This window comes from Leptonychotes weddellii, chromosome 1 (genome assembly GCF_054177405.1).
Source record: "Leptonychotes weddellii isolate Sample4059 chromosome 1, ASM5417740v2, whole genome shotgun sequence".
NCBI classification, from domain to species: domain Eukaryota; kingdom Metazoa; phylum Chordata; class Mammalia; order Carnivora; family Phocidae; genus Leptonychotes; species Leptonychotes weddellii.
This window is the reverse complement of record NC_138369.1, coordinates 35,744,450-35,770,914: the sequence shown is the minus strand read 5'-3', so window position 1 is coordinate 35,770,914 and position 26,465 is coordinate 35,744,450.

Below are 26,465 nucleotides of genomic sequence, written 5' to 3'. Positions count from 1 at the left end.
CCATTTAAAATGTAAGTCAAATTGGGCTATTCCCCCTCTCAAAACTCTCCAGTGGATCCCCATTTCATTCTGAGTCTAAGACTTCAAAGGTCTATGTCTTCAAACATGCCATAATCTGTCCCACCTCGCACACCCCTTGCCAATCTGACCTGAGTCCCTACTACTCTCCCTTTAATCTCACCCTACTCCCGCCTCCTTGGTCCCTTTGTTGTTCCTCAAACAAGTCAAGGAAGCTTCCACATTAAGGTCTTTGCACTGACTGTTCCTACTTCCTGCAAAACTCTTCTTCCGTACTACAGAGTTCTTTGTTCAAATGTTCGAATTTCTTAAAGCAACCTGCCGTCGCACTCAGTTTGAAAAATACATTCTACCACCCCATCGCACTTGATCCCTCTTATTCCAGCTATTTCCTCCCCACACCCAAACTCCTCATCACCTTCTACCATACCATATAATTCACTTAGTAGGTCTGCTGTTAATTGTCTCTTCTATCCATTAGAATTGAACGTCCAACAGGACACAGTCTTTGTCAGTATCTAGAAGTGCTGTCCAATAGAAATGTGATGAGACCCACATACATATTATAAATTTTCCTGGAAGCTTAATCAGATCAGTAAAAGACCACTGGTGAAATTAATGTAAAATATATTTATTACATATACTACTATATAGTAATATATCTCTTAAATATTATCACTTCTCTATGTGGCACTGGCCATATTTCAAATGCTCAATAGCCACATAGGGCCACTGGCTCTGGCACTGAATAGCCCAAAGCTGGAACAATCTGGACACATTATAACATCCAAATTATGTTGGTTCAATTTACTGACCTTCAACTTGTTGAAAAAATGAGTAAATGAGATTCCAGGGGTGTCCTGTCTGCAGTTATCTGTTCTATGGCAATTGATCACTGTTTTGTCCTTGTCTTCGTCTGAATCTCAGTACAACAGAATCAGCACCCTCTCCCTCACTTGTAACAAGTAACCCATCACTTGTTACATTGTGCTTAGTAAGTCACAAGAGGTTTCCCTTCCAAGTCCCAAGCATGAATAAACTCTCTAACTTTTCCAAAGACCTGCAATTGTTACCTTTTCTTGGTGCTTGGATGTCTCTTAGGAATATGATCAAAGCAGTGAACCCTCTTCAAAGATAAAAATGCATTGACACACTGCACATTTTGCACACAATTTCAGGGGCTTCATAAAATGCTGGTTAAGAACCCTCGTGACAGGGCGAGCCACCAGGTAGGTTTTCAGGATCGATTCAGATAAAATGACCCTCAAAGCTTGTATTCTGACCCTCTAAGCCTATAGCCCATATAATTCCAAATCTGTGGGGCTCTGAGCAACCCAATCCAAGCAATCTTTTCTATTCCCACTTTCCATGTTCCCCCACAGGATTAAGTAAACTCACATGAATTTTCCTCATTGTTTCCTGACTCTTCCCATTCTCTCAAACTTGACTTTGACTCCATTCTTGAATTTGCAAGTCCCTGCTACTGTATTTCAGCAGATGGGCCAGTCTTTACAGATATATATTCAAAGGTGTGTCCTCTTTTCAGAATAAATGATTTTCCAAAATATGTAAACAGTGAGGCAGTGGCTGTTCATCATAGACAGTTACTTTTCTTCTAATATTAATGGGATCTGCATTTTCTGCACTAAACTTCCTAACAATGTATAAATTGGATTTGCATTTAACAAGACCACATATATAGTACCTGAGATCTGCCACTACTTAGGATTGACAAGTAGGTTGTATACACACACACAAACACACACACACAAACTTGGTGTATATAAAGCACATGTATGTAAAGCACCATATCCTTGGTGCATGTAAAGTATTATATATATATATGCAAGTGTATATATATATATGTAAGTGTGTGTGTGTATACACACACACACACACACACACACACCAAGGAGATAATTATATATCTCCTTGGTGTATGTAAAGCACATGACCACAAAAAAAGGATGCATTCTTATTTTCTAAGATACATCCAGAACAGACGCTGTCTGTGCTCTACCCATATTCACACTCTTACAACTACAACTATAAGCCCCTCCATTTCTTTCTGAGGAATTTTTCTTTCCACCAGAGCCCATTTTGCAACATGAATAAGAGCCTGGAAGTGTTGGAGAATCGACCCCTCAACCAATAACTCATAAGATCTGTTGTATAAATACATGAGTCTTGGTATATAAATCCTTGCCCATTGGGTGGGATAACTCAGAACTTTGTGTTTCCTCATGTGTCCCACACTTGCCACAGAAGCACCGAGTTGCATGGTACCTGACTTGAAATGCACCATTTATAGCTGCCTTCTCTTCACTTTTACACTGCTCCATTCTTTCAGCACATCCTTGGATCATCTCCCAGGAATGCACTTGTACTCAAGTCCTTGTCTCAGGTTCTGCCTCCGGGGGAATCCAATCTAAAGCATATCCTCTGCAAAAGATCTCCATGAAGTAGTGATACAAATGAAAATGATTTTAGTGGCCTGGAAATAAATGCCAAAGTCAAGGAATGGGCTAAACTAATGGGATGAAATCTATGATATTTGATAAACCGATCATGTCTTCTGAATAATAATAACAAGTAATAATAAGAACAAGGGACAGTACAAGAATTTACTGTAAGACAGTAGAGAGGATTCTGAACTCTCTTCAGTGAATACACAAGACAAACTTATCATCATTGTCAATGTTAGTTAAAGGAAGTAAAGACAGATGACTTCCTATTCAACAGTACATACTCATTTATATTATGGGCAAAACACAGGGGTAGGTGATGACATATAAAATATTAAGTGTTATTCAATTTAACTATGGTTATTATAATCATTTTTATTAATAAGAACAGCAGGTGTCATTTGTTCAGTGCCTATAATACACAAAGGATTTTACATGTTTTATCTCATTTCATCTTCCCAATAAACATATGGAATAAAGAATTCCATCCCTGATGGTTAAATAAGGCCATTGAGATTCAGAGATATCAACACATCCAAATTTAGAGAATGAAAAACTACCAGAGTGAGGACAAATATTCAGATACTCCGTTCTATTAACAGTCATTTGGCAATCCATCTCTCCTCCTTTTGTTGTCTGTGCACTAGGCGTGGGACCTTCATGCTGAGAGCCCATGATGCAACTCAGCCCGTGTGGTTGGTTCATGATCAGCTGGAGTCAATGAGGTGCCATGGCACATTGACTAGGACATCTGGGGAAGAACTCACATCTTTCCTGAAGTATTTAAAGCTGGGATAGAAGAAACGTTGCAAGTACTACAGTGATATGCACGCTTGAAGAGAAGTAGATGCAGATGAACTTGAGAAACTGGGTCCTGGGGTGACATCACTTAAGCCTCTTCTCTGAGTTGAGTTTGATCTCCCCTGGTGTAACAGTTGCAGGAGACAATTTCATTATTACTTGACTCAGTTTTCATTTAGTTTCTCTGTTTCTTACAGCTAAAGGGAAAAGGACTGATAAAAAGCTATAAATTCATTCCCAAGCACAGCCCTCATCTTCTGGAACTGCGTGATCATTCAAATATGCCCGGTTCAAGATTCTGTGACCATTCTGTGAGGGTGTTATGACTTTTGCTTTTCTTTCTTTTAACATTCCACATGACTTTCCCTGTAGGGAAATCTATAGCTTCATGTTTTTTCATTCTGGACATTCATACAGCTCTTCAACAGACAAAGAAAATTCATTTGCCATTCGACCACAGTAGTTTTTATTGAAATGAATACTCTTACAATTACTATAGCTTCTGCCCTGGTCCTCATACAGTCAATTCTCAAGAGAACAGCCAGGGTGATTTTGTTTGGGAAAAAAAATGGCAACAAAATGAGATACCATTTCACATCCACTGAGATGGCTATTGTCAAAAAGGTAGGCAATAACAAATGTTGGTGAGGCTATGGAAAAATTAGACCCCTCATACATTGAGCCTGAGGATATAAAATTATGTGGCTGCACTGAAAAAAGTTTGGTGGTTCTTCAAAAAGTTAATACAGAATTTCCATATTACCAAGAAATTCCACTTCTAGGTATATACTCAAAAGAGTTGAAAGACAAGGTAATCAAACAAATACTGGTAGATAAAGGTGGAAACAAGTGATGAATGCTTCAACTGATGAATGGATAAACAAAATGTGGTATATACATACCATGGAATATTATTGAGTCATTAAAGGAATGAAGTGCCGATACATATTACAACGTAGATGAACTTAGAAAACATGTGCTAAGTAAAAGAAGCCAGACACAAAAGGTCACATATTATACAGTTCCATTTTCATGAAATTTCCAGAATAAGTAAGTCCATAGAGACAGAAAGCAGATTGGTGTTTGCCAGGTCTAGAAGGATGGGGAGTGGGGAATGACTTCTTAGTAGGGATGGGGTTTTCTTTTGGGGTGACAAAAAGTTTTGGAACTAGATAGAGGTAGTGGTTATGAAACATTGTGAATGTGGTAAATCCCACCGAATTGTTCATTTCAAAATGTCTAATTTTATATTCTGTGGATTTCACCTTTTTTTTTAAGTGGCAAAAAATGTCAGTTCAAGTCATTCATCTTGTCAAACTCTCCAATGACTTCCTATTTCACTTAAAAGACAAAATCCTTACTGTGCCCTGTAAGAAGGCACACAATCTGATTCTCTATTACTTTTCTGAGGCCCTTGTGTTCTTACTCTCAGCATTTTTCATTTCACATCAGCCTCTTTGCCATTTCTTAAACACTCAGCTCCGCTCTCCCCCATTCCCCAGGGCTTTTGAACTTGTTCTCTTTTCCTGGAATGCTCTTCTTCCAAATGTCTGTATGGCTTATTCCTTCGCCTCCTTTGGGACTCTGCTCAGCTGTTACATTTAAAGTGAGGCATTTTCAAACAAAAATATTTAAGTTTCATACCTTCACTGACAGCGCTGCCTCATCTCTTCCTTCCTTTATTTTCCTGCAGTACTTATCACCATGAATACACTATATATTTTATATATTTTTATTTGTTTCCCACTCCATAAATGTAAGGTCCACTAGGACAAGGGTCTCTGTTTTGTTTCCTGCTGTCTTTCCATTGACTAAGCCAGGGACTGGCACATTGTAGACATTCTGGTGACTCTACAAATATTTACTGACTTCCTTCTAGCTCTATTCTTTATGAATCAGATGCACCAGAGGGAGACTCCGATTTGATGCTGAGTTAGAGAGAGAGAAAGGCAACTGTGTCACCTCTGTGGCTCACCACTTAAGCTGGGTGGTTCTGGGGTTGGTAGGGCAGCACCTTCCTGGGCAGGGCTCAGGCAGCAGCTACCTTGGGGACCCAATATTGTAATGAGTTCTGAGACTCGTTCCTGGAAGCTCACAATAGAGTTTGTTTCTTCAATCTTCCCAATGATTCCATCATCTATTTAAGTCCCTCAATGAATCCCTTGGTGCTGAATCTAGGAAGAAAATATTGCATTATCTTCAAAGGAGAACCTTGACAAATATAACATGGTACTGGTAAAAGAAAATCATGAAGTCATTTGGTACTCACTTTAATAAGTTGTCCTGTTTATCAATTAGACTAATAACTAGTATCTCAAGAGTGCTTACTTCTATAAAAATATATCATTTGATGCAGGGAATTTCTGCTTTCAATACCCCTAGGTTGTAAATGCATTACTTTTAGAAAAATCTGCTAAATTATTAAAACATCTATCCCCCAATGTTAGTCATTTCCTTGTTTGTGCTGGAGAGTACAATTCTTATCCATGAACAGCACTATTTAGTTGATCCTACTTGTCATTTTCCTACATTTCGGTATCAATTAACTATTGCTGCCTAACCCACAACCGCGGAATGCCGGTGGTACCCATCAGCAATTATTTGTTACACATCTGTGGGTCAGCTGATTAGTGGTTGGCTGATCTGGAGAGAGACCATCTGAGTGCTCTACAACAAGCGTAGGTCTGTCTGAGATTTTCTCCTCATTCAGGTCTGCTACATGTGACAGGGCAGATCCCAGGGGAGATCTTTCCGTTTGATTGCAGAGGAACCATTAGACATGCCCAAGTCCTCATAAGGCCTAGCCTCAGAACTGGCCGTCACTTGTCTAGGTCCCACTGCCTAAAGTCTCATGGTAGAGCCAAAGGTCAAGAAGTGGAAGGTACACTACCCCACCTCTTTCTGGAAGATTCTGTCAAGTTTCCTGGCAAAGCTTATTAGGAGATTCAGAGCAGTCAGAAACCAGTTCTAATTTTATTATTAGTTTTATTATTATTATTGATTTTAAATAATTAAGGAGATGCATTCTGTAGCCTTTGTTTTACAAAATTAGCAATCAAAATCCACACAAAGGTTTTCAAGTTTAGTTTCTATAAATCATTTACATGTACTTTATAAGGAAATGGATAGAAACTCTTGAATACCACCAGGGAGTTCATTTCCCTTTTCTTTAATGAATGAATACCTTTACCCGGCATGTAGGTTGAGTTGAATTCTGAGTCTTTCACTTTCAGGAAGGCACAGAAGATGACCATAAATTTATAAAATGTGACATTTTAATCAAGCCCCAAGCTGTTGGCTAATTACATTTCACTGCACTTAAAGTAAAAACAGGAGATGTCAGGTTGGTGTAGAGATGAGCACAAAATTGCCCTTAGTACTTCACTGATCATTATGAATACCGTGGTATCAAATTACCCAGAAAGGAGAGAGTAGTAAATCCTTCTAAAAGTCATATTTCCAATTTTCTTTTCAATTTCATTTTGGAGTAAATTTGGACACAGGTTTATTCAAAAGCTGACATTTTCTTTCAGTACATCTTTTCTGTACAAAAATATGTATAATGGATCTACTAGTAGCATTGGAGACTGTTAAACTATGGAAGCATGAAATCAACTAGAAATTATTATTTTAATTCTATGCACTTGTGCATAACAGGATGAACACTGTGCCAAATAAACTTTCATCAGGACTGTACCTAGTATTCTACATGCTAATGGGGCTTGAAGTTTAGAATACAGATGTGGGGAATACAGCCAGAGAGATGCACTCAAAATCAAGAGATTAGTTGCCTAACTCCGGGGGATTATCAATGAAATAAGAATCGAGGTAAAACCTACGCCACCCCTCCACTGTCATTTGGCCATTTAACCTAACTAACCTGACCTGGTTTTCTAAGGAACTGCTGTTCCACTAAGAGATATTTTCCCTCACAAAAAGGAACTAGTGATAAATACACAAACACACGATATAGGAAACTAACTAAAGTTACTAGCCATTCTTACAGCCCAAGGAAGCAATAACTGAGTTTTTGACATCACTCTGTTCTCCATTTTTTCCAAAAGGTAATCTCACTTTCCAATGAGCTATTTGCTGATATGAGTAACAATTTAAAGGAACAGCATAGGAAGAGTAGCAAAGTTACTAGGTATTTTACATTGCATTTCTGATTGCCCACATTCTATATTTAAAATCTGGTCATAAGGAAGATGGATCAAGAATTTAAGATTATGAGACGATTGTTATTTATCTTTTTTTTTTTTTTCTTGCTAAGGTGGGGATTCCGCTTTTCTTCTTAGAGATACTGGATAGGTGGACAGACAGATAGATACATAGATAGGTCAGACAGATATTGCAATCAATATTTTTGATAAAGACAAATCATTATCCTTTCTTTAATCCAATTATAGTTCTTAGAATAGTCAAGATATGTTCTAAAAAAGAAAACAACCTAAGAATTCATGCTTCTCCCACCTCAAGTTGGTAAAGCTTTAGGGATTAGAGAAATAAGAGCTTGCAATGATATGATTTTATGTCCTCTAGAAAGGATGTTCAATGACCTTCTGCCTTATTTTTTAGCATTTCAAGTATCAGTTCTCAGCAGAAGGACTAGATTAAAATTAGAAGCCTATAAATTTTGCCAAACAACAACAAAAGGATGTGCAATCATACTGTTACTGGTGGCATGCTTTACCAAGTTACCACTAGAATTGAAGTCAGTCATGTGGGATATGCTACACTGAATATAAAGATGATTCTAAATGATAAACTTTTCCAAAGTTATAATACACAAGACTATAAAAGTAAATCTCTTGAACTACAATTTTGGAGAACTAAGTCACATATTAGCAAAATATTACAAACCTTATAGCAAAATGAGCTTTTACATTCATATCCTTAAATTCACCAATTCAACGTTTGTCTTTTTTTTTTTTTCTCCTGGAACGTATATAAATTATGTAAAGGTTTGTTTGTCTTAAGATGAAGTGTGTCAAGCTAGGATTTATAAACTTCTTTCAGTTTTAGCTCTCTGTCCAATTGTTAAAGAAATATTGTGCTTATATTTTGCTCACTCAAATTTATTTATAATGCCATTCATTATGTACTAGAAGCTAACTAAATCGTGCTTCAGATTTTCAAATGCCTGATCTAAAATGGAAATTGCATTCAGAGATACAAGAGAGAAGAACTATTTTTTGCATATAATTTACTAAGCTAAGAAAACTCAACAGCCAAAACTCTCTGATACATCCTGGAAACTCAATGTGTCAAATATCAGGGTAGTTTTCTATTTCCATTTGCACATAAATGATGTGAATCACAGTTAATCCTTGCTGTAATGCCTGCATCCTTGACTTCATCAGTTATTAAACAGCTAGGGAGACAACTAGAAGCAGCAGTGAAAGGGCCTGAATTATTTGGAAGAGATCTTCCGTGCTACAGTCTTAGGATAAAGGCTGAATTATAAACGAACCTGGGAAACTTTGCAAGGAACTGCTTGTAAGTCCCATGCTGTGCAGTATGCCTGTGCAAAGGAAAATCCCCTTTGAAGAGATTAGCAGAGGTGGTTTGTATGTGATCACAGCGGCCAAGATGATGCGTGACTCTTGCCTAGCTTAAAGTGGATTAGCAAGACTTAAAAGATGGAAAATTGTTTTGTGTGAAGCTCACCATGCTTTTGGAAACATAAATGAAATCACAGTACTATGAACTTAAATCTGATTTCTATTGGGTCAATATGATGAGAATTCCCTCCTAAAAATTTAAACAAAAAAGAAACTGTGCCTTGCCAATATTCACATTGGCTAGTCATTGTTACAGATTTGAAAACAATTTCTTAGGATTTTTGTTTTTATGCACTTTGGATTCATCCACATAGATGTCACTTTATATGTTCTGAGAGCTAGTGCAGTAAAATAGAATACTGAGTAAGAAATAAAATAATCAGATTCTGTTCCCAGCTAGCCACTGACTATCTGGATGACCTTGGATTAAACACTTAACCTCTTTTAGCTTTTGTATTCTTATCTATAAAACAGGAGAATGTGCACCCCACAGCCCTTACAGTTTTGCAGGGTATATCCATTATATTGTGATTTTAAAAGAGCTTGAAAAGCAATGAAGTACTCTTTAAGCTTTGGGCATTACTATTATTCACATCTTTGGTTGTAACTACTGATAACAACATCTACCATTATCATGTAATAAACCTATGAATCCAAAGTATTATTTCTCTGAAAACTGTCTGATGCCATAACAAAATAAGAAAGACTAAGGATGAAAGTCAGAAGAGATCTTTGGGGTGTTTGAATGTTATTTTATTCCCCTTTTTCTGCCAGCAAAATTTATCATTCTATCTTACCAGAAAATTGAGGCTGCCTGCAAACTATCAGACCTCACTTCATTTTTCACAAATAAAGAAAATAAAAGCTACAGTGCATGTTTAATAGTGACCCGTGGACTATAGGTCTTTTCACAAGAAACAAACAGTGTCTTAAAAAGGCAAGAGAGCCTACGAGGGGTATTTGTCTTCCTTTTCTTTTATATTGGCCTCCAGATGTCTAGCATTTGGTGCTCTCTTTCTTGTCAATCTTTATCAAGAGCAAGATACTTTTCAGCAAACTATCAAAGTCATTAAGATTACAAATATGATCCAACCAGCTGTTTTTATATCCTCTTTTTCTTCATTGACTTTTGACAGGTGCTTAGAGAAAGAAATATTTCAGAGCCCTGACATTTTTGTGAAAAATAAAGAGGTCTACTGACCCAGTACTAGGAACTTTGGTAAAGGTTAATCTCAGTTTTTAGAATTGGGGGTTACAGAAAACAGCACCTGGCCTGTTCAGTTATTAAGTTACCAGCCACAGTGTTTCAAATGTAGAAGGAGAATCGTCAATTAACAGCAAACTCAAACAAAAAACAAAACAAAATACACTATAAAAGAAGCTTAATGGATAAGACAGAAGATAGCAACTAAGAGAAAAAAAATGTGCACCTTCAACCACTGACATTCTTACAAAATTGTAAACTTTTTGACCTGGTTCCAATTTGTACATTAGATATACATACCAGTTACCAATTCTTACTATTAAGAATACCTATCTTCAAAATGGAGAAAATGGTCATGGGGAAATATGGCAATACAAACCACACTGATCTTTTTTGTTGAGTATCTCAATTAGTGATTTAATCCCAATAACTTTTGTCCATTTTTGTAATAATGGATATTTAGGAAGATTAACAGAGCTTAAAGTTGACTCCCAAAAGTCTGACTCCAAAGATTACTCAGACTCTCATAGAATATATCATGATGAAACAAATAAGTGGACTATTTTTGCCAAGCAAGAAACAACTTAAAATTATCATTAATAATACAAATACATTTACAACATATTAAATACAAAATATGAGACCATAATAAAAAAGAGTACTAGGCTGTACAAATGACACATGGTATTCATGAAATATTATAGTATAGCATATTACAAAATATATATTTTAGTCATATTATAATATACTATAGTTATATAATTATATTATATACACTGGACTTAAAGCCCATCTAGAATTAATGAGTAACTGCTGGAAATCCCACAATCTTCAATAAGAATAGTCAAAATAATCTGTAAGATGAAGCTTTTGTAGTGGATATTTAAATGCCAGGCAGCAATTCAAATTATACCTCTTACCAGGCATATCACCAATAAGTCAGGTCTAAGGCCTTTGTTCAAACTGATGAGAAGACAGCAGTCTCTCTCTCTCTCACTTTTTTTTTTAAGATTTATTTATTTATTTGAGAAGAGATAGAGCACATGTGCAGGGGGGAGGGGCAGAGGGGGAAGGAAAGAACCTCAAGCAGGCTCCACACCCAGCAGAGAGCCGGATGTGGGGGCCTCCACCTCACAACCCTGAGATCATGACCTGAACTGAAATCAAGATTCAGTAGCTTAACAGACTGAGCCACCCAGGTGCTCCAGCAATCTCTTTTTTCTTAACAGATTTGCACTCAAGAGCCTGTTTTAAGGACCATGTGACTCCAATAATAATTTAGCAGATTTAAAAAATAAGAAAGAAGCACTTACAGCACCTGGTTCTAGCCATCCCAGGAGGCAGGAGATCTATTCCTGGCTTTCTACATTAGATGCGTCAAATAAATTAACTTCTTTGTCTTTGATAGTCTGCATTGTGAGAAGACCTGGAAGTTCCTCAAAACATGAAGATTATGTTTAAGAATTCTTCACTAATAGGAACTGTTTAAAAATGGAATGGATAAATGTAATAAGTTGCTATTGCAAATGCCATAAAATAAACAAGTAAATTTGTTCTTGGGAGCAAATCTAAAATGATATAAAGACAAACAATGTAACATGGCATTAGAGCTTAGGGACAATATATTGTTACAAGAATAGAGGCAAAAGAAAATGCAAAAATACTTTTTTAAAAAGAAAAGCAATGGGGGGCAGTAAGAAATAGATTAATAATGACTCATTGTTTTCCACACTTAGGATTAAATATTTCATCTTTATAGCTGAAGAGAATAGAACTAAAAGGGAAGAATACAGGAGTAAATATGATAGCTGGCAAAAGAGTAAAACTTCCAATCAAAATGATGTGTGCCATGTTAATGTTATGTTAAAAATATTCAAATATAATCAACCTGTAGGCTAGCTCCAGATGGAGAGAACAGAACTGATCACACTGTAAAATATTTTCTGCTTTCCTCCCAAGCCTCTTGCTCAGAGTTGAGGAATCTCAGAATAATGTCACTGAGGACAGAGGGTTGGCCACCAAGTTTTAGGGTGAATTGTCAGAAACGGATTATATCCCATGCCACTGCAGACGAAATGTGACTCAGAAAAAAAAAAGTTTTTCACAAAGATTAATAAGCTCCAGATTTAGAACTTCCTAAATACACTCACTTCAAATCGTATTCATTGCCTACTGCCACATCCATCCACAGCATGAGATTTGAACCTTCACGTTTGTTTTCTAGCTCATATCCTGTCATTTGATATTCCATCGGTGTCCCAAGCAAACCTCAAAAAGCTCAAATTCTTGATAGTTGTATACCAGGAAGGGAAAACAGTTACTATTCACTCCTCCTACTCCATGAAAACCATTATTTACCAAGGACTAAAACAGACTAACGGTCTGAAATCATGTTTACTAAAGAGAAATAATGTCAATTTGTTGGGAAAAAAAAAAGAAAAAGAATTATAAGTAAATGAAAGATCTTATCCACATGGACATCTAAAAGCTATTCTGCCTCGAGACAGAAAATTTTTGCACTTGTGGAAATAAATTCTAATTCTGTTTATCATCATTGCCATGTATGTAATGGTTAAAACAGTCTTCTGGTGCTCTGACGACTACTTGGCACAGCTTTTAGTATTTTACATGGAGTGATTTTTTTTTTTTTAGAATTTTTTTTTTAATTTATTCATTTGAGACAGAGAGATACAGAGAGAGAGAGAGAGAGAGTAGGAGCAGTGCGGAGAGGCAGAGGGAGAGGGAGAAGCAGACTCCCCGCCGAGCAGGGAGCCCGATGCGGGGCTCGATCCTAGGACCTGGAGATCATGACCTGAGCCAAAGGCAGACGCTTAACGACTGAGCCACCCAGGGGCCCCTGGAGTGATTTTTTAAAACCTCAGAACAACCCTATGAGGGAAATACCATTGTTATTTCCAGTTTGAAAAAGGAGAAAGTGACTTAGAGGTGATGTGACTTGTCAATGGTCACAACGACTGTACTCCAGGTTCTACAGCTGAACAGCTGTACCATCACTCCAAAGTACCAAAAAAATACTCATGCAATAGGTCTCCTGGGCTCTGTAAACAGAACCAAAGTATTTTATTCAGGCTAATTCCATGTTGCACATACCCAGTGACGCTGATGGTACTAACTTGAATATATCTGTTGGGGTCAGAATTGTTTTAAAAAAAAAAAGAAAGAAAATAATCATAAGAGACCAGTGTACCATATATTGAATGCTAGCAAGTTAATTAAAATTAATATCTGAAACATCATTTATATGCAAAGGTTTTTGTTTACGTTTGTTTTTTTCTCTCTCATTAGTACCAGCCCCATTGAGCTTCTGAATACATCTCATTGTTTTTGCAAATTACAGCCCTTGTCTATTATGAAATCATTCACTGTGTCGAAAGAAAAAGACACATTCTCCAAAGAAGTTCATACCCAGAGTAGACTGAGTATGAAGGTTATGGGCAACTAATAATCACATGTCTGATAAGCCATCCAGAATGCAAGTTCTGATTATTTGAGCTGTCTTTACTTCTACCGGTTAAATCCCATTATCTATATAGACATATAAATAAGCGTACTTAATGCATGCAATGAAATCTTCAGTTCCAAGCAAAAGATCCACCTTTTTGTATGTGATTTAACAGTAAGCTGATAAATGAGTCATAAACATCATTTAAGTTTCAGTGTTTTATGATTGAAACTGACACTTTCTCTAAAAGCTAGTAGACAAAACTCATGCTGCATAAGGTTATTCATCATTATGAAGGCATGGAATTATCAACTACATGCATGTTTAACATGAATCTGTGCTTGATGCTTGAAGAATGTTTTCTTTCATTCATTCACTCAGCATTTACTGCCTGCCTACTATGGGTCTGGTACTCATCTCGGGACTAGTGATAACAGCTGTGAACATAGCGAACGCAGCCAAGAGACTAGCAACAAACAATTAAACAAGAGAATAATCCCCACAAGCAGAGACTGTGTTAAATGTTATGAAGAGATCCTGGGTTGAAAAGTATAAATTCATGTCCATCTGGAACCTATGAATGTGATCTTATTTGCAAGTGGGGTCTTTACGCCTGATTGAGCAGCACCTAACCTAATTACACTGGGTTAGGGTGGACCCCAAATCCACTATTTCTGTTATTTTTTTATAAAAAGAGAGTAATTTGGATAAAGAGATACAGACACACAGGGAAGGAGACCATGCAAGACAGAGGCAGAGTTTTGAGTGACTTGTCCACTAGCCAAGGACTGTCTAGGATTGCCAACAGCCACCAGAAGCTAGCCATCAGGAAGAGGCAAAGGAAGGATTCTCCCTTGGGGGGAACATAGCCCTGCCATCACCTCGATTTGAGAGTTCTAGTTTCCAGAACTGTGAGAGTATTAATTTCTGATGTTTTAAGCCACCAGTTCATGGTACTTGTTACAGCAGTCCTGGAAAAGAGAAGGCATGAAGGAAACGAACTGATGAACATAGTATCAGTGTGGCAAGTGCTGTTAGGTTCAGGTGTTCAGGGAAAGTGCATCTATGAGAGGTTGATTTTTAAGGCAAGACCTGAAGTATAACCAGCACTGTGACAAAGACAGAGGGGAAAAGCATGCCAACCACAGGAAATAGCAAGAACAAAGGTCCAGAATCAGAAAAGAGCTTGAGGAATTTATAGGAGAGCAGTGGGGCTGGAGGAGAGACCAACAGAGGGACCAAGAGGTTGAGATATATGAAAAGAAGAGGCAGAAGAAGTGAACATGGGACAGGTGATACCAACTATTTCTTACTCCAAGAAGCATCCATGCTAGTGAGGAGCAAAACCACATATTAATAGCTCTAATTCATGGTAGGCAATAATAAACACCCTAAGGAGCATACAGGGTTCAGAGAGAGAAATCAATTATTTCTGAGATTAGTGGAAGATTTGCTGACAAAGTACCATTTGTTCTGGGTTTTAAACATACAAATAAAATTTACGTATTGTCTTAGGTCAGATTCCCTAAAAGCAAAGCCCAAGATGGGGATTTTCATGCAAGAAATTCATTAAGGGAGTGTTCTCCAGAGAAAAGGAGAAGCTAAGTAATAATGTGGTTTCAAGTGATGGCTAGCTTCAGTCTGCTCCCACAGGAAGCAAGGAAATACAAATCACACATGAAATCTCTTTTGCCTGTAAGGCAAATGGCTAAGCTTTGCATCTCTTGCTCTGAGTAGTCATTGGCTTTGTGTCAACTGGGGGCGTGGGTGGGGTTGGAGGGGCCTTTGTTCCCAAACTACTGGCAGAGAAGCAGCTTCTACTGCCCAAGGACAATACTGTGAACAAGAAGGTGAATGGAAGCCTTTGGCAGACACTCCTCTAAATGTGATCTGAGAGCTTGGAGCAGGGCAAAAAGGCATCAGCTAGAGATGTGCGGATAGGAGCTGGTTACAGTTATGCCAGGAGGAAAAATAATAAGGGCCAAGACTCTCCTGTGCAAATTGTCTCCAGCTAACTGAGGTCATATAATGAATAAGAAGGGACTGGCCAGCACTACTAGGTATTTACCCAAAGGATACAAAAACACTGATTCGAAGAGACATATGCACCCTGATGTTCACAGAAGCATTATCAATAATAGCCAAATTATGGAAAGAGCCCAAATGTCCATCAACTGATAGATGAATAAAGAAGAGGGGGTATGTGTATATACAATGGAATATCACTCAGCCATCAAAAGAAATGAAATCTTGCCATTTGCAAAGATGCGATGGAACTAGAGTGTATTATGCTAAGTGAAATAAGTCAGTCAGACATAGACAAATACCATATGATTTCACTCATATGTGGAATTTAAGAAACAAAACAGATGAACAGAGGGAGGAAAAAAGAGAGGCAAACCAGGAAACAGACTCCTAACTATAGAGAACAAACTGAGGGTTACTGGATGGGAAGTGGGTGGGGGGATGGATTAAATAGGTGATAGGTGTTAAGGAGGGCACTTGTAACGAGCACTGGGTATTGTATGTAAGTGATGAATCTCTAAATTCTACACCTGAAACTAATATTACACTGTATGATAACTAACTGGAATTTAAGTAAAAACATGAAAAAAAAAAAAAAAGAAGGGACTGGCCAGATCCAGAATGGCAGAACAGGCGTCTCTGGAGACCCTCTCTACTAGCTACTGCTATGCTCAGTTTCTACTAAAGGGTAACAGGAGAAAAGAGAAGAAAATCTTTCCTCTTTACTGTAAGGTGTCAGAATGAGGTAAATCAATGACAAGAATTTGTTTAAGTTTTAACATTGAGATGCTAGATCAAATAACATGGTGGTTATTTCCAGACAAAATACCTACAAGAAGAAAAAGAAGGCAGGACACACTGTCCCTTTGTTTTGTCTCTGTCCTAGGAGATAGATGAATGATGGGTTATCCCATTCTTTAGGGATTACAATACTTGTCCCAATTTCCCTTTGATAAATTCTTGAAGCATTTATTTTATTCATTTAACTTGTGGTCACTGAAATGTATTTACCATCCAGCAGACATCATCAATCCCAGGAAAGTAAGTTAAAGCAAAGTAAAAATAATTTCATTGAAATGTTTTTGCCAGAGCAAAAATCTGAGTAACACTATTGCTGATATGAAACCAAGCCTGTAATATAATGAAATAAAAATAGTGCCATTGTGTTTGAAGAGTTTAGCTTCCTAATTTATTAATATAGTCAAGGAAATAATGAAATAATTTTTCAGAAGAATCTATCATATATATGTACACATAGAATATATGATATATTCTATTATCAATGAAAGGATGATAGGGCTAGTTCACTTCTTAGAGATAATGACAAAAATATGTTGATTCTCAGCATGAATACCGGTTGTTCATTAAACCCAAGGGGACTTCCGGGTTTAGATCAATAGCAAACTGGAGAAGTATCAGACTTAGGAGATTTGTTTCTTAAAGTCACATTAACTGTTATTGCCTTCAATGTCTGCAGGGCATTATCTGTAACTATTTTAGCTCATGTGATTTTTTTTCTTATTTAACAGGAGAAAACTTTCAACTGAATAGCCAGCTACTATTATCTTTGCATTTATATCAACACTGATCATTGTGCTATAACTGTTGGCAGTCTTCACCTTTTAATAAATCATTTATAGTTATTTTTTAATACAAGCAGTTATAAATGACTACTTACAGTTAAAAACCTAACTCATTATTTTACTCTATTTTAGGATGTTCCCCGGGATAAAAAATATGACTGATCGTAATGTTAGTGCTAAGAAATCTTTTGCTAATGGAACAGTGTTATCAGCTCTGTGTCTTGTTGTCTCCTACCCATACATTTCAAAAGTCACTTGTAGATTACACAGAGATTTTAAATAGTTTGCCTTAGCTGTAAAAATTATTGAGGAGTATTAACTATATATTTTATATATTTCAAATGTATCCTTATAAAAATTTTTTGATGGGAGTATATAACATTTATATAATGAGGACATTCATTGACATAAAGTACTTGCCTTGAAAACTAGGCTATTAATTCTATAACAGTCTATAGAAATAAGGAAATTTGGTAAATTACACTTTATCTTTATTTAAGTATGTAATTTATTATCTAATTCTGTTCATAAAATGTGACAACCTTAATCAGATAAATATTATTTTTCATTTTTAGAAAATATTGAGTTTATTTTATAGCTTTGCCCATATTCTTAAAGACCTTTCCCCCTCTAGCTATTCTATTCTGGATGAACAAAAAATTACATTAATTCCCTAAAATTCATATGTGGCCTAATCATATGAACATTTATAATGTGAGGCCCTTGTCTCAGGCAGTACTAGAAAATCATTAATAAATAGACTTATGCAAAAATGTTTTCTGTTAAATTCTTATATTAAACAAATAATGGGTTTATTGAGCATCTTTGGGGCTAAAATTCACAATTTCAGTTCAGTTCAGTGCTCCATCACTTATACATCCTGTGACCTTCCTCAAGGCATTTTAGTTCCAAACTTCAGCATCCTCATTCATAAGGTGATGAAAATAAGAGTATCAAGTGTACAAGGTTGTTATGGAGATTAAATGAGGTATTGTGTTATATATAAGGTATTTGGCCTAGTGTCTGGCATAGAATAAGTGCTCATTTAATGTCAGATATTATTACAGACTTTAGTCAATGTCCAAATGCAGAATAATGAAAATATCTGTCTCATCAGTTAATAATCAGAAGGATGTACATAACTGAATATCTTGAAAATACAAACTATCATTTTCTAGTAAACACAAGACAACAAAATGAAAATGATTAAAAATTTAAATAACCTACTCTGTCAGAAACAATAACTTGTTTATTTTTCAAATATCTTATCAACCTTTCAGTCTCATATCTTCTTCTTGACAAAATTACTTTAAAACAACTTCACAAATATCTGGCATACCTTAGATAAAACCTGTTTTCTCATATTCATCATTATATCAGGACTTGAAATTATTTATAGTCATAGAATGTATACATCCAACTTTTTAGTAGAGTATAATACACATGCAGAAAATGGACAAATTGGTAAGTGTTCAGCTCATTGATTTTTCTAGAGTGAATACCCCCATATAACTACCAATCAATCAGATCCAGAAAGAGAATTTTACCAGCACTCCGGTGGCTCCTATCACACCACTTCCTGGTCAGTAGCCCCTAAAATTAATCACTTTTCTGACTCCTATTGAGAGCAATTAGTTTTCCATATTTTTCAAATTTATGAAAGTGAAAGCACAAAGTATCTACTCTTTTGTTTCTGGCTTTTCTTGCCTGATATTATGTTGGTGAGGTTCATCTACCATGTTCTCTTCATTTTCATTGTGGGTAGTATTTCATTGCATGAATGCGTTCTGATTTATTTATTCATTCTGTTCTTGATGCAAATTTGAGTTGTTGTTTTGGCTGTTATGATAATGCTGCTATGAACATTCCTATGCCTATTTTCTAGGAGACGTATATATGCACTTCTGTTGGGTTTATACTGAGGAGTGGAACTGAGTGGAATTCCTGAGTCAGAGGGTCTTAGGGAATTTCTGAGTCAAACTGCATTTATGTAGTTTAAAGAAATACTGCCAAAAGAAATATATTTTACTGGAAAAGGAACTTAGTGATTACCATTTTTCAGATGGGAAACCAGTGGCCTGTGTGGTTAAGGGACTTGTCAATGGGTCTAAGAAGTACTAGTCAAAAGTGTGGGAGTAAAAGAAGATCAAAAACCCACTACGTGTCCAGCATGTGCAGTGTTAAGGATAAAATGGCAAGAGAGGGGTGCCTGGGTGGCTCAGTCGGTTAAGTGTCCACCTCTTGATTTTGGCTCAGGTCATGATCCCAGGGTCATGAGATGGAGCCTTAGGTGCCTCGCTGAGCATTGAGTTTGCCTAAGATTCTCTCTCTCCCGCTGCCCATTGCCACTCCCCCCCAACAAAATAAGAAAATAAATTTAAAGAGAATGGCAAGATAAAGGAGCCATGACTTCTGCTTTCACAGAACACAAAATCTAGTACATGGAGACAAATATAAAATAAAAATTCAAAATGTGAGTTTATAATTATAAAAGATTTGAGTGCTCTGAATAAAAGGAACATGATCCTAAGACACCATATGACAATATCGCAGGCTCTAAACTAGTAGTTCAAAGAAGTCTTCCCTCAGGAAGCACTAAGTTGAAGCTAATATTCAAGGAACAAATAATAGTTAAGTAGGAAAACAGGCAGCAGAGGGCCTTCCAGACATAAGAGACAGTATATGCACTGAATACATGCTGGTGAAGAGAATGGCTCTTATGGGAAGACCTGGGAAGGGGGTGATGCCATCAGTCTAAAAAGACAGGTAGTGATGAGGACATACTTGGCCTTTAGTCATTAAGGATTTGGAATAGTTTCCTAAGAATAAGAAGTCATGGAAAGGTTTGCGTGTGGGATGAGGAGAGGTACAGAAAAAAATCATACTGGCTGCTATGTAGAAAATAGACTGCACAAGGGCCAGCCCGAATGCAGGGTGCATAATCACAGAAGAGGTGATATCATTTTCAACAAGGATGATGGCAGCGGAGATGATGAAGAGCTGGCTGCTACAGTGATATGTAGTGAGTGAAATCAACAGCACTTGGTCATGGATTAAGTGGGGGCCATGTTAATAAAGAACACATCAAAGATGACTCCCAGGCTTCTGGCTTGCTCAACCAGATAGATAACTAACAGGTTAATTCTAGGAATAAAATCATTCTAGCTGTTGATATAGCTAAATCTAATATAGCTTTTTGAAAAACAAACAAACCAAAACCAAAACCAAAAAACTACATTTAAATCCTGAAATTAAATCCAAGAACAAACTGAACTGTGTGTCTTTTATCACCTCTGGAAATGCTAATTCTCCTGATATGGTCCTAGATGCTGCCAGCTTTTTTCATTCCTGGCATCCATCTCAAGTCTTCTGTCTTTTCAAAGACTACTGATTGTGGATTTCAGTATGAAACATATTTTTGGAGGTGTTTAAAGATAACCTCTGTTGTATGTGCATATGAAATAGATCAATGGTAATCACACACTATCTACTGATCAATTTGAATGCTGTTGAGATATCATTATGAATTTCTTCTCATTTCATTTCCTACCATTACACACACTCTATAAATTTATTCTGGGTTTGGTTTATTACCATAAACCTAATGAAAACATTTCATCTACATGGAGCTGTCACAGAGATGTCTATGAGTGTTTTGTTTCAATGTAACAGTAAGTAAGAAGTGCTTAACTGCATATATCTTCATAAACAAAAATGTCTCTAAATCATATATCTGCAATTTGGGATGCATTTAGTACACACCTTGTCATACTTAAGCTATGAGTGATTCACGTATTGTTCTAGTTGGAAACTATGTTTTGGATGACTTAAGAGTGTTTTTAAAAAGCTAGAAATCCTTGAGAAAAGAAGAGTTAAACATATATTTTTACTTCCCTTTCCCTAACTCTTTTTTTCCTTTTTAAATGAATTCTGTGGGGCGCCTCGGTGGCTCAGTTGTTAAGCATCTGCCTTCAGCTCAGGTCATGATCCCAGAGTCCTGGGATCAAGCCCCACGTCGGGCTCCCTGCTCAGCGGGAAGCCTGCTTCTCCCTCTCCCACTCCCCCTTCTTGTGTTCCCTCTCTCGCTGTGTCTCTCTCTGTCAAATAAATAAATAAAATCTTAAAAAAAAAATGACTTCTGCATATCACTCCAGATTAATTTTTCTAAAAATACATGTTGCCTCACACCATTGAATTACTTAAGGACAAAAGATGCTTCCATATTACATACTGCATGAAACTGCTTCAAACTTATGTCTTCCATCAACTTTTCTTACCCAAAAAAACAATACTTCATTTCTTTCTACTTCTTAGAAGTCTGGCTCTACCAGGTTCAACCAAATTTCTTTAAGTTGTCTTGCTCCTTTGAAGCCTGAACTTTTGTGCACTGCCCCCTCCAACCTCCACCGGCTCCTAAAAAATGCCATAACCTCTGTAAATACTACCTATTCCTCAAAACTAAGATTAAATCCAAACTCTTCCATTAAACATCCATCATTATCCTCGCTTGCAGTGATTCATTTCTTAGTTACCCTTGATTACATATATAATTAATGCTACTTGGTTTAAGCAATTAAACAACTGGTTTGCAGGGTAACATTTTCATCATTAATAGACATTATATTCTCTAAAGGAATGAGCCTTTCCTTATATATTTATATGTATCACAATGCTGCCTTAGGCTCTCATTAAAGAGATGTTCAATTGATTATTGATTGATTGGAATACTCTAAGCTATTTATTAAACACAATTCAGTAATTTCGGTACATTATTATATCCAAAGTTATAAGTACTCTAGGGGATAGAAAACATTCCATTTATGTTATCTAATCTTTCCTTGTATTTTTTACTTTAATTTTGTACCAATTGGAGAAAAAGCCAAAGATGAAACTTAAAATGAAAGTAACTTAACCATTTGGAGATTCAAAATTATTGAAAGCAAAACCTGCGGAGATTAGTCACACTCTTACTGCAATTCTGAAGAAGCATATGGCTAAATATTTCCTCATGAAGTTTGCTCACTGAACTCCGCAACCTAATATAAGCACCACAAATGCACATCAAGATGTCACCCAATAATTACCATTAACAATTGTAGGAATATGTAGAGGTCTCACTTTTCAGAACTGAGTATCAGTTTAGGAATGTGTTTATAAAAATATTTATGATATGCATCTTAGAAAGTATTTATATATGACTGATATTGAGATACACTTAAAATAGCTATTTATAGAATATATTCATTTATTTGTCCAATAATTATATGTGGAACACCTGCCATGTGACAAGAAATGTACTAGTTGCTAGAGATACAATAGTGACCAAGAAAGAAGGACATGAACTCTGGCATGATGGAGCTTACAGTTCAGATGTGCAGAAACAGAAATCATAAAGAAATAAATACAGAAAGGATAAATCTGGATTATTTCATTTATAAGAGGTAAACAAGTGTCATCCTAGAAAACGACAAACAAAAAAAAAAAAAAAGAAAGAAAATGACAAGCAGAGCTTGCTGAAAATCCTCTCTGAGGAAATGAAATTTAACTTGATCCCTAAGGGATGAGAAGGAAATGGCCATGCAGAGACCCATTTAGTATTTTCTTTACTAAATATGTCAGTAAGAGTTATGGTGAGACAAGAAATAAAAATTTTATTTTATATATATATAATTTATTTTTGTGGTTCCAAATCAAAGTCTCTTCAGCAAGATGATTCTGTAATATGAGCAGCTGATTATTTGGTGTTTATCAAAGTAATTATAGAAATCAATATTAAGAAGGAATATAAGATTTTAAGAGCAAGATATAAGTCATTATGTCTCATACTTTCCTTTTTCTACTTAAACCTCTGGTTCTTCCCCAGTACTTTCCAATTCCTTCTGGCATGCATCTTATTTTCTCAAAAAAAAAAATAATAACTGGGCTTGGAGTGAAGGCATTTGTATTCTTGTTTAGTCTTTATCATTCAATGGCAATTGGTTCTCAAAAACTGAAACTGAAACTCCTCCCTGATACAATGGGGAGCTTGATCCTCTGAAGTTTTCCATCCTCACTCCTGAAGACCTTAGGATTTCACAGAGTGTCTCAAGGACCACCCATTTGGGAAGGGGAAAGGTGGTGAAAGGGATACTGGAGCAGGAAGAGCTTTTGCCTCCTTCTCCTATTTTAATAAAATAAGTTCTGATATTACATATTTTATATATTGGGATACTGAGTGCGATTTAATGTGAAGAATTAGTTCTGTGCATAAAACAACTTTGTAGGGGGCTAGGGTAGTTTAGTTGGTTGAGCATCCAGCTCTTGGTTCCGAATCAGGTCATGATCTCAGGGTCGTGAAATCGAGCCCCGCCATGGGCTCTGTGCTGGGCACAGAGCCTGCTTAGGATTCTCTCTCTCCCTCTTCCCCTAGGCCCCTGCTCACACTCTCTCTCTAAAATAAATAAACAAAATGTTTAAAAAAAAAAAAAGAACTTTGTAAACATTGGGCTAGCTGATCTGAGGAATCCATTTCCAAACAGCATTTTAAGAAACCATGTTCATCAAAACTAAGATTAAATTTGTCATCATTTTCTTAAGATGAAATAAATGAACTGGAAATGGTAAGATCCAGGTTGTAATATGATTCAATCTCTAGCTTAATCATTTTAGTTAAATCATTAGTTTAACTCACTTTTAAATAAATCAGACCCCTTTATCTGAAAAAGATGAGGACTTAAAGGTAGAGAAGGTTCAATGCACAAATGTTTGTATGTGAGAACCAAGTTATGCTTCCCATCAGGCATTTGTGCACCACATACCAGCTACTTCTAGGAAAGATTATGTCTCCATCCTGGCCACCCCAGGCTTCCCTCACATCATCACTACCTTCAGCCACATCCTCAGAACCCAGCACTGACCTGGCTGACCCTAAACAGAGTTGAAACTTGGGTTTTCACTTTGCTATTTCCATTCCCACACTAAAGGCTCACCCAAATGAACTGTATGGTTATTCATGTGACATTAAAGGCAGTTAAAAATTATGGTTAAAATTCTAAAACAATAGATCTGCCCATCATTCCTCTCCAAAATATGTAGTTTGTCTTATTCCTATAATGAATGAAATCTGATGACCAAGTGGTACACAGACTCCCTAAGAATGCACTTCTTATCAGGTATATAATAACAAAAAAGGGATCATTGTGGCTACTTCTGGCTGGTGACTTTCTGTCAGAAACAATGGGAACAATTTGGAAGGGAACCATTCCATAGCAATAATTCATTTTCAGCAATATTAAAAATATATACATATTTCCAATGAAATCTTTGCCAAAAAAAAAAAAAGATCTAATAAAGCTTTTGAAATAAAGCTGGGTTCATACAAGGTATGTGCTGTGGAGAGTATCTTACTGTTACAAAACATTGAAAAAGAAGGAGAGAATAAGATAGATAGTAAAGAAAATAGAAGCTGTTTATTTTTAAAAATTGAATTACTAAAAGTGTTTGGTGCCAATTTATTCCCTGGAAAATATAGAAAAGGTGCATTTTTCTCTCCACCTCAGATGATAAAATGTTCATCTGAAAAACCAGAAATGTTTTCATACTTCACATGAGCCCTTAAGAAACATCCTTTCTTCAAACAAAATTTTTTCCCAGTTGGCTTTAATTAAGTTTAGAATAGTGTACCTAGAAACTAAAAAATGAATGTAAATCAAATTACTGTCTAGACCAACAAGTTCTAATATCTCCCCTTACAGCTGTATCCCACTTTCAATGTGTTCATGAGAAATTCCTCCTAAATCAAATTTCTGATAATCAATCACACTTTAAACACACTAGGAGAATTTGTTATTTAAAGGACTCTCCCAGAGTGAACTGCAGAAGTAATAATCCTTGGAGGTAACACACAATCTTTAACTGCTTTAACTATTATATAAATCTGTCTTTACACTTACCAAATCTGCTTAAAGTGTGGAGCCCTTGGACAAAACAAATGCTCCAATATCTTTCAATGTGATCTAGGATGATAATGTCAGTTAAAAAATTGTAAGAGGTTTATTCACCCCCACCTCCTACACCATCATCCACAAAACTGTCCAAAGGGATCTGCTCCCAGTGCAAACCACCCCCACCACGCCCCCCAAAGTGCATCAGTATCATGGCTGTAGTGAACAAGTTGGGTTTATCAGCGATGACAGTGAGGGATGACACCCGTCATGAGGAACCACAGAATGGCTCAGTAAGAGGGTGTTAGAAAGGACTTGTTATAATATTTGGGATTGTGTGAAGTGACTTGAGGGAGAGTTCAAGGAAGCAGGGCTTTGCTCTGTATTGACTACTCTCAGGAAATAGGGGTAACGTAACTCTATTACTGGATATATTAATACATGTTATCTAAAAGTAGGGAAGACTAGATCCTTTAGCGATAATGAGTAAAAAAACAGCACTCATACCACATGGGAGACAGGGGTGTTTGGTATATAATGGTTTGGATAATGTTCATGTTTAGTCTGTTCAGGCATGATTATAGAGTGTTCTTATTTTTGTCTGGATCCATCATGCTCATAGACTTGCCTTGTCTGATGTTGACTTTCTCTGAGATTGTTTATGTTCAACAAGGGAACAGTGATGTCTGATTGTGAGCATCAGGCCAGCTTGTAATAATACCAAGTGTGAGCTAATAGTACCAGGCCAACTACTGGATGTCCGGGGCCACTCTTCTCTTCCTCATTGCAAAAGTGTTCAAACTCTGGCATAGCATTTTATGATTTCCCACAGTGTCATATTTAAATCACTAAGTCTACACATTTAGTGTACCTGAGTAGTCCAACTAACTCTCAGTAGGCTTCCAACAGTGTTTAAGGCATTAATTCAATAAATCTGAACTCACACTATGCATGTAGTGTCCATATGTTGTTGATTTTCCAGGACATCACGATTTCAAAAGTTCTGCACCTGGTTTGGCCTCCCTGCCTTGTTTCAATTCGGAGCTTGTAATTTATAGTCCCTCTATCTCTATAGCCATTATAGATACGTTAATTCACAGATTACCCAAAATTCATTATCAAAATCCTATTGTTTTCAATGTGCACTCTCTTGTCCAAATTTAAACACCTAGTTACCTAGGTCACAATGCCAAGTTATTTACTCAATATTTGTTCATTAAACAGTTTTTGTTTATTGAGTACTTTGAAGTATGTACAATTCCAAACATTTTATGTAAAAGCTAATTAAAGCTCTGAGTAGCCACAACACCCCAATTTCAGAAATTAACACTGTGGTTTAGAGACATTGTCTGTGGCCCCAACTGAAGAAATGTGAGAGTGACAGATATGAACCCAGATAGTCTGATTCCTGAACTCATTC